The sequence below is a fragment of the Cheilinus undulatus genome, linkage group 16 (assembly GCF_018320785.1).
Source record: "Cheilinus undulatus linkage group 16, ASM1832078v1, whole genome shotgun sequence".
NCBI classification, from domain to species: domain Eukaryota; kingdom Metazoa; phylum Chordata; class Actinopteri; order Labriformes; family Labridae; genus Cheilinus; species Cheilinus undulatus.
The window spans coordinates 39,907,950-39,921,246 of NC_054880.1; the positions used below are offsets into that span (position 1 = coordinate 39,907,950).

A 13,297-nucleotide genomic window follows, 5' to 3' on the forward strand; every position below is an offset into this window, starting at 1 on the left:
TTATTTTGGCCACTTTTAACAATTTTGTGCCCACTTTTAACCACTTTTCACCACTTACATTTAGTCACTCACAACCCACTTTTGTTTGTTCTACTTTTCACCATTTTTTGCCATTATTTTGCCACTTTGAGCCAATTTTTGCCACTTCAAACCCATTTTGCACATTTTAATCAGTCCCTTTTAAAATCTCAGACAGCTCAGTGAACGAGTTAGAAGTCATCTGCTACTTTTATTATCAAGCATTTACTTTACTTTCACCTTATTTCCAGTTTTAAATGCAACATAATAGATTTAAATTGTGATTAATGCAATTAGAAATGATGCAGTTAATTGCTATCAACTAGAGGGATTCTGAGATTAACCACAATTAAAAATCTTGATCATTTGACAGCCCCTACATACAAATATATTTCATCTAATTTATTGAACCAGCATTTTTAAAGCCCAAATGCAAATAGACAATCTTAATGAGTCAACTTAAAATCAAAATGGATTGAAGCTACTTTTTAAATGACATGATCAGTAGTTTTACAATATACATTAACTGCATTTAGTAATTTTTCTTAAAAGAGTTTTAACACAGTCAGTCCCCTTCATTAATGCCTTGCAAAGACCAAGCAACAATATGTATTGTTTTTCAGTCTTATCTAATTTCTTAATTAAATACTGCAAGTATTACAAACATTCACAGCTTTCATTTTGTTTTACTATATATTTGCTGATTACTTTTCCTCAGCTTTGAGTGGCTGTAATAACCAAATTTACCCCTGTGGAGGATTAATAAAGGTTTATCTTATCTTTAATAACAATGGGGTAAAATTTGATTATTTTTACCATAGCTTAAAATGGAATGTAAAAATCTCTATCCATCCATCCATCCATCCAAGACACGCTTTACTAAGGCTTAACTGCATCCTTCTGTGTGATGCTAATGCGATGAGGAAGGCAGCCTTGCCTGTGAGCCTGTACTGAGGGCAACACACCCAGTCCTTAGGCCTAGGGATCTGAGTACACATTTGCGTATCGTGCACGGTACAAGTGTTGCAAAAGTCACATGTGTACTGAGAGGAAGATTTCAGTTGTAACTGATGGCCTTTGAGGATTTTGACAACTTGAAGCAAACAAGAGCAAGTTTTCTGAACTAAAATGAACTAAGTTCACAATTACAAATTGATCAACATATTTGCAGATTAGTGCATGCATTTGTGGATCTTTGTATGAACTTGCAAAACTTTGCATGCATTTACAGATCTTTTCACACATTTGCAGATCTTTGCACACATTTGTGGATTTGTGCATGTATTTTCAAATCTGCCTATGCATTTGCAGATTGGTGCACAGATTTGTAAATACTTTTGCAACAATAATAGCTCCATATTCCAACAACCGTAAACATTTAGCTCACTTTCCTCCCATTTCTTTTGATCATTGAGTTTATTGAAAAATAGCTCCTTAAAATGCAGTATCTCGATTTTGACGGGGTCCCAATCACACAAATCCAACATAGATGATATAAAACAGAATTCCAAGACAAACAAACAATACATATTACGAACAGGACTAGCTCCCTCACCCGATCCCATACCCTTCCTTTACCTTCTGTGTACCAAATTATTAGAAACAGTGACCAAGATAATAGCTAGGTTCACACTGGTGGTAAAAGCAGTTGAATGATTTATAAAAAGTCAACTGTTTTGCAAATAAGCCAAAGGAGCATCATACACAGATTAAAAGTAAGAGCATGTTGTTTTAGGGTATGAAAATAAAGGCAATAAACAATGGAGAGAGGTGACTGATTTCAGTGAACAAGGGAGATTATTCCAGTCAGATGTGACTTTGTATTTGAATGAGCTTCGACCTCTTTGAAAATTCTGAGGAGGGAAAAGGAGGGATATTGTAAATGTCTGAGGGAATATGTAAATCTGCACGGAACAAGTAGTTCTTGTAAATAAGGGGGCAGTTAGAGTGAGCACATTTAAAGATAAACTGAATCTCGTGAAAGTGACGTCTTGATTTGGGTTGGAGCCAGTTAAGTAGATCATACAGGTAACAGTGGTTCTGAAGGGACAACGTAAATTGCTGAGATGTTTCTGCACCTTCACTGGAGTTCACCTGTGGTAAATTAAATTGATTGGGCATGATTTGGAAAGGCACATACTTCTCTGTAGAAGACCTCACAGTTCACAATGCATATCAGAACAAAAACCAGGCCATGAGGTCAGAGGAACTGCCTGCAGAGCTCAGAGACAGGATTGTTGACAGGCACATTTCTGGGGAAGGCTGCATAAAAAGACTACTGCACAGCACAGCAGGGGTATTCAGTTTGTTTGAAATGAGAGCCAGTTCCTGATAAAGGGTCCCTTATTAAGGGCCTGAGAGAAGCTACAAGACGTACAGTATGTGTAAAAAACAATTCAATGCTTCAATCAAGGTGTTTTTCAACCTCCTAAATTGACACAAGAATACACACTGTGGTGGTCTTGGTAATGCCCTTGGTAGTAACGCTGATTTAGTTCTCTCTTTTGTTCTGTACAAGCCTACAGAAGGGTGCCGTGTCTTTGCTTGTTAAATAAGTCTGCCCCAAAATGTCGTTGATGCAAAAATCAAAGCCAGTTCCTGTCAGTGTTAGCATGAGTTTTCAGGTCCTGCAAAAGAAAACAGATAAAAAAAAAAGTCACGCCTTTCTGTTCATTCACTGTTAAACTGTAGTACTTGTAGGTGGGACAAACAAAGGGGGATATACACTATATTGCCAAAAGTATTTGCTCACCTGCCTTGACTTGCATATGAACTTAAGTGACATCCCATTCTTAATCCATAGGGTTTAATATGACATCAGTCCACCCTTTTCAGCTATAACAGCTTCAACTCTTCTGGGATGGCTTTCCACAGAGTTTAGGAGTGTGTTTATGGGAATTTTTGACCATTCTTCCAGAAGCACATTTGTGAGGTCACACACTGATGTTGGACGAGAAGGCCTGGCTCTCAGTCTCCTCTCTAATTCATCCCAAAGGTGTTCTATCAGGTTGAGGTCAGTACTCCTTGCAGGCCAGTCAAGTTCATCCACACCAAACTCTCTCATCCATGTCTTTATGGACCTTGCTTTGTGCACTGGTGCACGGTCATGTTGGAACCGGAAGGGACCATCCCCAAACTCTTCCCACAAAGTTGGGAGCATGGAATTGTCCAAAATCTCATGGTATACTGAAGCATTCAGAGTTCCTTTCACTGGAACTAAGGGGCCAAGCCCAGCTCCTGATAAACAACCCCACACCATAATCCCCAGTCAGACAAGTACCGTTCTCCTGGCAACTGCCAAACCTGGATTTTTCCATCAGATTGCCAGATGGAGAAGCATGATTCATCACTCCAGAGAACACGTCTCCATTGCTCTAGAGTCAAGTGGCGGTGTGCTTTACACCACTGCATCCGGCACTTTGCATTGCACTTGGTGACGTATGGCTTGGATGCAGATGCTTGGCCATGGAAACCCATTCCATGAAGCTCTCTACACACTGTTCTTGAGCTAATCTGAAGGCCACATGAAGTTTGGAGGTCTGTAGCAATTGAATCTGCAGAAAGTTGGCGACCTCTGCGCACTACGTGCCTAAGCATCCGCTGACCCCGCTCTGTCATTTTACGTGGCCTACCACTGTGTGGCTGAGTTGCTGTCGTTCCCAATCCTTTCCACTTTGTTATAATACCACTAACAGTTGACTGTGGAATATTTAGGAGCGAGGAAATTTCCCGACTGGATTTGTTGCACAGGTGGCATCCTATCACAGTACCACACTGGAATTCACTGAGCTCCTGAGAGCAACCCATTCTTTGACAAATGTTTGTAATGCCAAACGTAGCCAAAGCCTGCATTGCAAAATAGTGACAAAAACACAGAGGCACTCTGGGTATTTTCAATCATGTGTATGTTTGAGCCAACATTGTTTTATGTCACGTTTTTTTAACGAAAAACTCACTAATTCCACGGAGAAGCTTTACTCATCTGTTACACTGTATAGTCTAGCTTCCTGGCTGGTACAACCAGTGAGACCATCTTAACCCTTTATTACCCAGCGTAGAAGACAAAAACAAAGATAAAATAAAATTCTGCTTAATTTGCAAAAACAGCATGTTTATAAAAAGAAAATATTTATAGTAGTGCATTCAGATCTCTCAGTGGGCCAGGTACTTTGGAGCAAATTTGCAGAGGACCATGTTAAAACAAAAACAAGTACAACTCATGACCTACAAGAAAACAATGCGATAGGATCATAAGACAAACATCATCATAAGTCATCACGTACATGTAAAGAAGGAAGTGCTGTAAAAGGAAGAGGTCCAGATTATATTATAGTATGTTGTTTTTGATGTGTGTGCTTTTCTGCAGAAGAAGGAAGGATATTTCTGGAAGGAAACAGTGCTCTGGGACACAGTGAATGCATGATATGTTTGTGTTATGCCTCCAGTTTTATTTGCAAAAAGAATTATTGCTCTATCTCATTTAGTTGCAATTCTACCTGTGGTTTAAAACAGAAATGCACTGGGAGCACTGGTGCTCCTGCAGGTCTTAACTACAGGAGGCTAATGCAACTACGGCAGCTAGGTACCTCATATGACTCACCTTCAAAAATACTGAAATACCCCTTTAAGAAAAACACAATTCTCCTTAATGTTACTCAACGGTGTTTACAACACCTGGCTGATGATGTGCTTTACACCGCGTTCCACATTATTATGCAAATGACATTTTTTTCTTATTTTCCTAAATATTAATGGAAATTAGTCAGAATATTTTTCAAGTCATCAGCGTTAGAGCATAATTCAAATGTTTTTGAACAAACTTCATAATGACAACCATTATTTTTTTTTTTTGAATAAATACTCAAAATGCACTGTTCCACATTATTAAGCAGGCCACAGGTTTCAGCAATATGGGAAAGAAAAAGGATCTCTCTGCTGTCGGAAAGTGTCAAATAGTGTAATGCCTTGGACAAGGAATGAAAACATTAGATATTTCTTAAGCATGATCATTGTACTGTGAAGAAATTTGTGGCTGATTCAGAGCACAGATGAGTTCATGCAGATAAAGGCATAATGAAGAAGGTTTCTGACAGACAAATACATCAGATTAAAAGAGCAGCTGCTAAAATGTCACTACAAAGCAGCAAACAGGTATTTGAAACTGCTGGTGCCTCTGGAGTCCCACCAACCTCAAGGTGCAGGATCTTCTAGAGGCTTGCAGTTGTGCATAAACCTACTATTCATCCACCTCTAACCAATGCTCACAAGCAGAAATGGTTGCATTGGGCCCAGAAATACATGAAGGCTCATTTTCAAACAGTCTTGTTGACTGATGAGTGCCGTGCAACCCTGGATGGTCCAGATGGAGGAGTAGTGGATGGTTGGTGGATGGCCATCATGTCCCAACAAGGCTGTGACGTCAGCAAGGAGGGGGCGAAGTCATGTTTGGGCCGGATTCATGAGGAGAGAGCTGGTAGGCTCCTTTAGGGTCCCTGAAGGTGTGAACATGACCTCAGCAAAGTATATAGAGTTTCTGACTGACCACTTTCTTCCATGGTACAAAAAGAAGAATTGTGCTTTCCGTAGCAAAATTATCTTCATGCATGACAATGCACCATCTCATGCTGCAAAGAATACCTGTGTGTCATTGGCTGCTATGGGCATAAAAGGAGAGAAACTCATGGTGTGGCCCCCATCCTCCCCTGACCTCAACCCTACTGAGAACCTTTGGAGCATCCTCAAGCAAAAGGTCTACGAGGATGGGAGGCATTTCACATCAAAACAGCAGCTCTGGGAAGCTATTCTGCCAGAATAGCCTTATTCTGCAAAGAAATTGAAGCAAAAACTCGCAAGTTCAATGGATGCAAGAATAGTGAAGGTGATATCAAAGAAGGGCTCCTATGTTAACATGTAACTTGGCCTGTTAAGATGTTTTTGATTGAAATAGCTTTTGATTTCAGTAAATATGACCTCCTAATGCTGCAAATTCAATGAATTTTTGCATAATAATGTGGAACGTGGTATATATCAGCACTCATGGGAACACTCCTCTCCAGTTAGATACTGGATAAGGGTAAAAAGGCTCCCCTATGTAACATCACACTAGCTCTATGCTACTCCCCCTTCATTTCTAACACAATATTGAGACAGTTCAGCCATCTATCAGTCTAAACCCATCCACCTGAGTCATCGTGGATCCAATAAAATGAGAGCACAGTTTGGCAGAGCGTGTTTGACGGAGAGTGAGTAAGCCGTTCAATACGTATTCATTTGGTGTTGAGCACCCGGTGGGACCAGAAGAAGAAGAATACAGCGACAAAGAGACAGCAATAAGCTATTCTGCTGCTATAGGGGCTTCTGCTCTGCTGACTGGGGCATATTTTCAGCTGACAGGGGGGTTGTGATATCAGGAGGGGGGTGAAATGGAGCTGTGTGTGTGTGTCTTTGTATGTGTAAAAGGGAGTCAGTATTGAACTGATAGCAAGGAAATTGTGCATATAGCTATCAGTAGTATAATTTTATATATTTAAGGTGTGATGGGAGTAGATTTTGCCCTTTTTCATGTAACTTTACACTTCTGTTCCACTGCAAGTCTTTACCAAATGTATGATGTTTTCTTGCAACTGTGTTTTTATGTGTTTATTGTGAGTTCTACTTAAAATAATGCAACATAAATCTCTCTCCTACTACTCAGTCTGTCAGCAGTAACCTCCCGCCCACCCTCCTGCTAGCTGGCAGATAATACATAAATAATTCAGCAGATTAATGAACGATTGAAACAGAGACCAGCTCATGAGAAGGGGCTCCCTCTCTCTCACTCCCTCTCTCGCTCATTTCAGCGGAACTTGTTTAAAAATTGCCATCCGGTGGCTCTTAAATACACCTGACGGAGACATATGGGCATTTGAGAATCCTTGTTTCCGCAGAGCAAATAATCAGATTAAATCACTAACTGCTGCAGCAACAAATTGCCGGCCTGCCTGTGTTTATGTAATATATGCATGAGCTGAACAGGGTGGATGAAAGCAGAATTAAAGAGGATGGATGCCTACACATAAACACAAAGAGCTTATTGGGGATTTTAATCATTACAGACCAAATTAAGATAAGGAGTGCATGAGCTTTCATTTCATATCAAAGGAGTTATTATGTTCCTCCAATCTGAGTTGTTTTACAGCAGAAAAACATGACTTTGTGAGTCATTCCCTCCTGGGGATTGTTCAGTATCACCACCAGGGAGCTTGGATTTGGAGAGATGACATTTTAGTGGAAATAAAAACACACAAACGCACCTTTCATGTGTAGCACACACTCCTCTTCCTCCTCTAACCTGTCTGTAAAAGCATAGCCAACACAAACCAAATCACATGACTGTAATTCAATTGACTGTGACCTGACTCCAGCCACACAGAGCAGACATACACCGCAGCTATATGCTGCTTTAATACATTTAACACATGTTTCCATAGGGGCATGTCTGTCTTCTTATTCTCTGAGTGTAGCCTGATCTCTGCACGGATCAATCCTTTTGAGTTATGATGTATTCCTGCAGCTACTAAAGTTCCTCCTCCTAGGATGGCTCCTTCAGATCAGTGTTTTTAAAGGCATGGTGGTCAGTGATGACAGCAACAGATGCTCTCACCACAACTCGTATCCTGCTCACCACAGAATGCCAATGAGCTGATTCAGATTCAGTGCTGGTGTTAATATCGGGGTGGGGGCTGATTCCGGTCGACCCTCCTTACTGTTGCATCAGGGAACAAGAATTGATTGTGCAGTGCCACAGCGGTTTGCCTATGGGAAACAGGGCATTGATCCAAGGCCTGTGATATATGCCTATTTCAGTGGCTTGCCGCATGGCTGACTGAGTGGCACATATTTCACCTACAAGGTCTTGGACCTGGATTTCTGTGCTGCAGATGTTTATGGGTTCATATTAGAACCAGTGCACCACATTCCTCTGACAGCAATAACACCCAGAAGTGAGTAAATACTGTCAGTGAGGAGAATAGATGTGCAGTATGTGATGGTGGAGTAGGCACAGGCTGGATCATCTGACCTGCAGAGGCACTAAAACACCAGGCGTGTTGCTTTGAATGTATGATATTAATTTTATCTGTGCATGCAGACGAGCAGCAAGCCTCTTAGTGGAGAGGACAAAAATGTCACGCACTCTCTTTATGCATCTGTTTTCTGCATTGTAATGTTTGGCACGTTTCATCACATCTAACACAAATTACAAATACTTTTCAGCGAACATCATGTCTGCTCTTTTCTTCTCCAAGGTTACATGAGTATGGTGCAATGCAAACAGAGCGACACAAGTTTGACAGCAATAATGGGATGGATTGCTTTACCATGGCAGACAAAAGTTCAGGTTATTGAATTACTAAATGGAAAAAACATGTTAAAATATCATTACTGAAGAGATCTGAACCTCAGTGCTTTATCTACTGCACTTTAGCTCAGCAGCTATCTGGGTTAAAGCAACATTTCCCCCCTTCAGTGGGATATACCACTACTTCCACAATTCCTAAATGTACCTTTGTCTGTAGTGTTTCGTGGTATAAAATGCCCTGAATCAAAAAGTTGTTGTACAGTTTAAAAAGTATGCACCCTTTAATTGATTCTATAATAGAGTTTGCAAAAAAAAAAAACCTTTAATGTCAAAGTGAAAACAGATTTCTGCAAAGTAATGTTAATTAAATAGAAATATACAATGTAAAACAAGTGACTGCATAAATATTCACCCCCTTCAAGTCAGTGTTTAGTAAATGCACCTTTGGCTGCAATCACAGCTCTGAGTGTGTGGATAGGTCTCAGTCTGGCTTGCACATCCTGACACAGACATTTTACTCTATTCTTCTTTGCAAAACTTCTCAAGCTCTGCCAGGTTGCATGGGGATCAGTTGTGAACAACCCTCTTTAAGTCCAGCCACAAACTGGATTGAGGTCTAGGCTTTGACTCGGCCAATCCAGAACAATCATCTTCTTGTCTTTTCTGTGTAACTTTTGCGTATGCTTCAAGTCACTGTCTTGCTGGAAAATAAATCTTCTCTTGAGCCTTAGTTCTATTAGTGCCAGGGTTTTCTTCTATTTTGCTGCATTCATTTTACAAGGGCTGGCTGCTGTGAGGCATCCCCACAGCATGATGCTGCCACCATTGGCTTCACAACTGGTGTGTTTGTGGTGATGTGCAGTGTTTGGCATCTGCTGACAAGAGCTCCATTTTGGTCTCAACATTTTTTTCCATTTGACCATAGAACAGTGTTAAATTTGGCAGCTATTTTTAATTTTATTCTTAGTCTCTTGATTACATTTCTTTTATTTTTAGTCACATTTTAGTCGTTTCTACCCTTTTATTTTTAGTCTAGTTTTAATCAATGAAAACTCAAAACATTTTCATCTAGTTTTAGTCCAATGATTTATTCTCTTGCTTGAATCTGGTACCAAGTCATGGTAGTGTTTTCTATGCACTCTGCCAAACCTGGGGTCCCTGCTTTCTACAGCTGAGAGGCAAAAAGAGACAGATGGATTGTTTTTTCACAGATTTAACCACAGTGGAGAAATATCAAGAATTTTAACTGTCCACAAAAACTTAATTACATTTTAGTCTAGTTTTAGTTATCATGATGCAAACTAAACTTCTTTTAAGTCAGTTTTAGTCAGCAAAGATTTTTTCTGGCTAGTTTTAGTCTAGTTTTCATCATTTGACTGGTGTAGAACCCAGCAACTATTGTCATATGCAGTCAGAGTCTCTCCAACTCAGCTGCTGAAGCTTTTAACTCATTCAGAATAGTCACACTAGTCTCCTTCGTGCAGGTAACGTTCTCCTGGCATCCACCAAACCAAGACTGCCAAAGAGAGAAGCATGATTCATCACTGCACAGGAAACATTTCCACTGCTCCACAGTGCAGTGCCCAGGTACTTCTCCATCTGATGCTTGCCATTGGACTTGATGATGTGAGGCTTTCATGCAGTTGCTCGGCCACTGAAACCCATTCCATGAAGCTCCTGCTGCAGTCTGTGTGCTTACATTAATGCCAGTGGAAGTTCAGAAATCTTTAGTTATGGAATCAGCAGAGTTTTGAAGACTTTTACACACCATCTGCCTAAGCAGTTGACCCCACTCTTTGATTTTACATGGTCTTCTGCTTCATGCTGTTGTTCTTAAACACTTCCACTTTCTAATAATACCATTTACAGATGAAAGTGGAATATCCAGTGGGAGGGAAATTTCATTAACCGTCTTATTGCAAAGATGGCATCCATAACCGTACCACGCTTGAAGTCACTGAACTACTCAGAATGACACATTGTGGATCATATATGTTTGCAAATGGAGACTGCATAGGTAGGTGCTTGATTTTTCACACCTGTGGCAACAGGTCTGATCGTAACACCTCAATTCAGCTATTAATGTGTGTGGCAAAATACTTGTGTGTTTCTGGCTTATGATGTCTTGAAGCTAACAGTTATCTGGTGCTTATAACAGCCGTATTCCCCTTCCTTACAGTCTTGCTGATACAGGACTGTCTCAGCCTGTTCAAGCATTTGCACATGGGTGAACAAGTTTGCCACAACCTAATTTTAGCATCAGAATATACTGTTTCAGTCACATAAGGGTTTGGTACAGTAGCAAAAAAATATATCAAATTAAGCCTATTTGTAGTCCAGAGAGATTCTGCCTCTCCAAAATGCTCCTTTTATACCCAGTCATGTAACTCACCTGTTACTAATTAACCTAATTAGTTAGGGATGCTCCTCCAGCTGTTTTTCATTGGTGCCACTTACTTTTCCAGCCTTTTGTTGCCCTGTGTGCAAATCACTGCATTCTGGTTTTATTTACTTTTTACACAGTGTCCCAACTTTTTTGGAAATGTGGTTGTACTCAGAACTCCTGGCTAAGGCGGATTGATACTTAATGTGAAAAGTCCCACCCTGAATACTGGGTTAACTGACTGCTGTTTAATTTGTAACTCGACGCTCTCCCTCTCACAGCCACACGTGGTCGCTGTTTCCCCATCTGCCACGAGCAACCAGGCCTAATCCCCCCTCTCCTCCCTCTCCTCTCTCCTCCTCACACATGCTCTTCTCCTCTCCTCACAGCAGCGCGCCTCTCACCGCGCCTTGGATGCCGTGTGACCAGCAGCAGTGAACGGAGAGCAGCCGTGCAGCAGAGCGCCCTCAGCCCACCAGCACAGCAAAAATACAACCCAAACGATGACATTCTTACCGAGACGACAGAAGCAAACAATCATTTGACAACTTCCGAGCCCGCACCTTGCCTTCGCTGCTCCTTGCTGTAAGCGGTAAGTGCTCTTAAACCCTCTTTTTCCTAATTGCAGAGCTCGTAATGCTCAATTTCCCGCACAGCTTGTGCAGCGATAGCGCCAATGCATTGATGAGAAGTGTGCAATTAATAGCAGAGAGTGTGATCAGCGATAAAAGGGGCATGCTTGCTTAGACTGGGTGCAGTCATCTAAAATTCTCTTTATTATTGCAATGCACAGGCCTATTGTAAATGCAGTGTGCACTAGAGCAGATGTTATCAGCTGGGCAGACTTCATTATCTCTTCTGTTCTCTCACCTTGGTTGCATTATACGCCTTGCAATGGCAGGATAGGCTTACAGCTTCAGTTTCATGCTTCCTGCTACTTCAGTCAATCCCATTAACTGTTTAAAGATACTCATTTGAGATTGTGTGGACTAGACAATGCAGATTAAGGCTGCAGGAGAGTGTACAGTCACCCTATTTTCTACTATAATAACAGAAATAACTGTAACTCATAGTATAGAGATTTAAATAGCTTGTACTAGCATTGGCATTGGAAAAATGGGAATCTAATTGTTTGCATTGATTTAGCAACTTAGGTACAACCATGTCAGAGGTCAGCTCTACACTTTTAATGATCCATGGCAGGACCTTTGCAGGTCAGGCTCCGCAGGGTTGATCAGACATTCTCTGCTGCAATGTTTTGGTTGTGTTTGTATGTATGAGCGCATGTAAGTGAGGTAACAGTGAAGGGAGGGAAGAGAAGAAGCACATTTGGAGACGCTTGAGCCAGCTCCAGGTTAGGCCAGGAGCATGCTGAGGTGTGAGATTATATCAGATGGCCACACGCATGCATGCACATGTATGCGTACACACAACGACAGACACAAACACAACAACAGGGTCCAGATCTCAGTGCAAACTGTGCGCCCCCACCTGTGGATGAGGGCAGGGACACGTGATAGGGCTGCTGCACTCTTTCTGATGTAATTCTTTCAATTTTTACTCCAATAGATGCTCTTTAGAGCTTTTAATGTTGTTGAAAAGAGGCAGCATAAAATACGATTGATTTCAATTGTGATTATAGGGGATAGACGTGTTTAGATGACTGATATGTTGCCTCATAAGTGAAGAGAATAGTAGTAGTGGAATAGAGATCAACTTTTCAAGTGGATAATACAGCAATTTTTACACAGCTCTGCCTCTAACAAGGCTTTTAAATAAAAACCTTGATCAAAGGATGTTTTACACGTCTGGAAAGTCTAGTATTTCAGTGTGGACCATCGTCTTCTCAGCTCAAATGCTACCTCCGGTGCTGACAGCCACTCAGTACATCTACATGCACTGTATTAAGTGCTGTTATAGCTTGATCAGGTCATTTAATAGGACTATAGCCCCAGTCCCAGTATTAAAGCAGTGAAAAATCCACTTGTTATAGGGGATGAAATAAAAAGACTTTCATATTCAGTACGTTAAACTCCTTCAGCTGACGGAACCACAACTTTGTCCTTGTCCGTCCAAAAAATGCATGTTTTTTTTGCTGTGTAAACCCCCCTTGCCTGTTTTCTTCCTAGTTTTCTTTTGTGCTTTTATGCTGTTAGACAACTGGGTCAAAGCACAGGACAGGAACTTGTAGGAGCAGAACCCCTAAGCCAATTTGCTTCAGATTGAGGGGTTACACAAAGAGCGATTCGACCCTAACCTGACACGCTTCAATAGGAAACGTTTGAGAAAAGGCAGAGGCTTTGAAAAAAACTCACGCACAACACCCCCTCCCATTGGGGGTGGGCGACAGTCACGTCACTGAGAAACACAATTTACATACGACCAGACTTAAGACTTTGGACTATATCAAACATGTTTGATATTTTTGTAACGCCAAGACTAGAGAAAGACTGACTTATAACGGCTAAAATCGAGTTAAAGACCACCTTACGCTTAACGACTGAGACAACGGGAGCAAGCTGTGACTTTAGCAAGACTCTCATGATTTTACTCTGACT

At 41.0% G+C, this 13,297-nt stretch overlaps 1 protein-coding gene across 1 annotated transcript in view; it reads left to right on the forward strand.

The window, feature by feature from the left end:
- The first annotated feature begins 11,179 nt into the window (after nt 1-11,179).
- Nucleotides 11,180-13,297, forward strand: part of rims3 (regulating synaptic membrane exocytosis 3) — a 75,799-nt gene continuing 73,681 nt past the window's right edge. The window contains exon 1 of the mRNA XM_041810024.1: nt 11,180-11,331. The gene's annotated coding sequence lies outside the window, so the exon portion shown is untranslated. The remainder of the gene's footprint in view (nt 11,332-13,297) is intronic.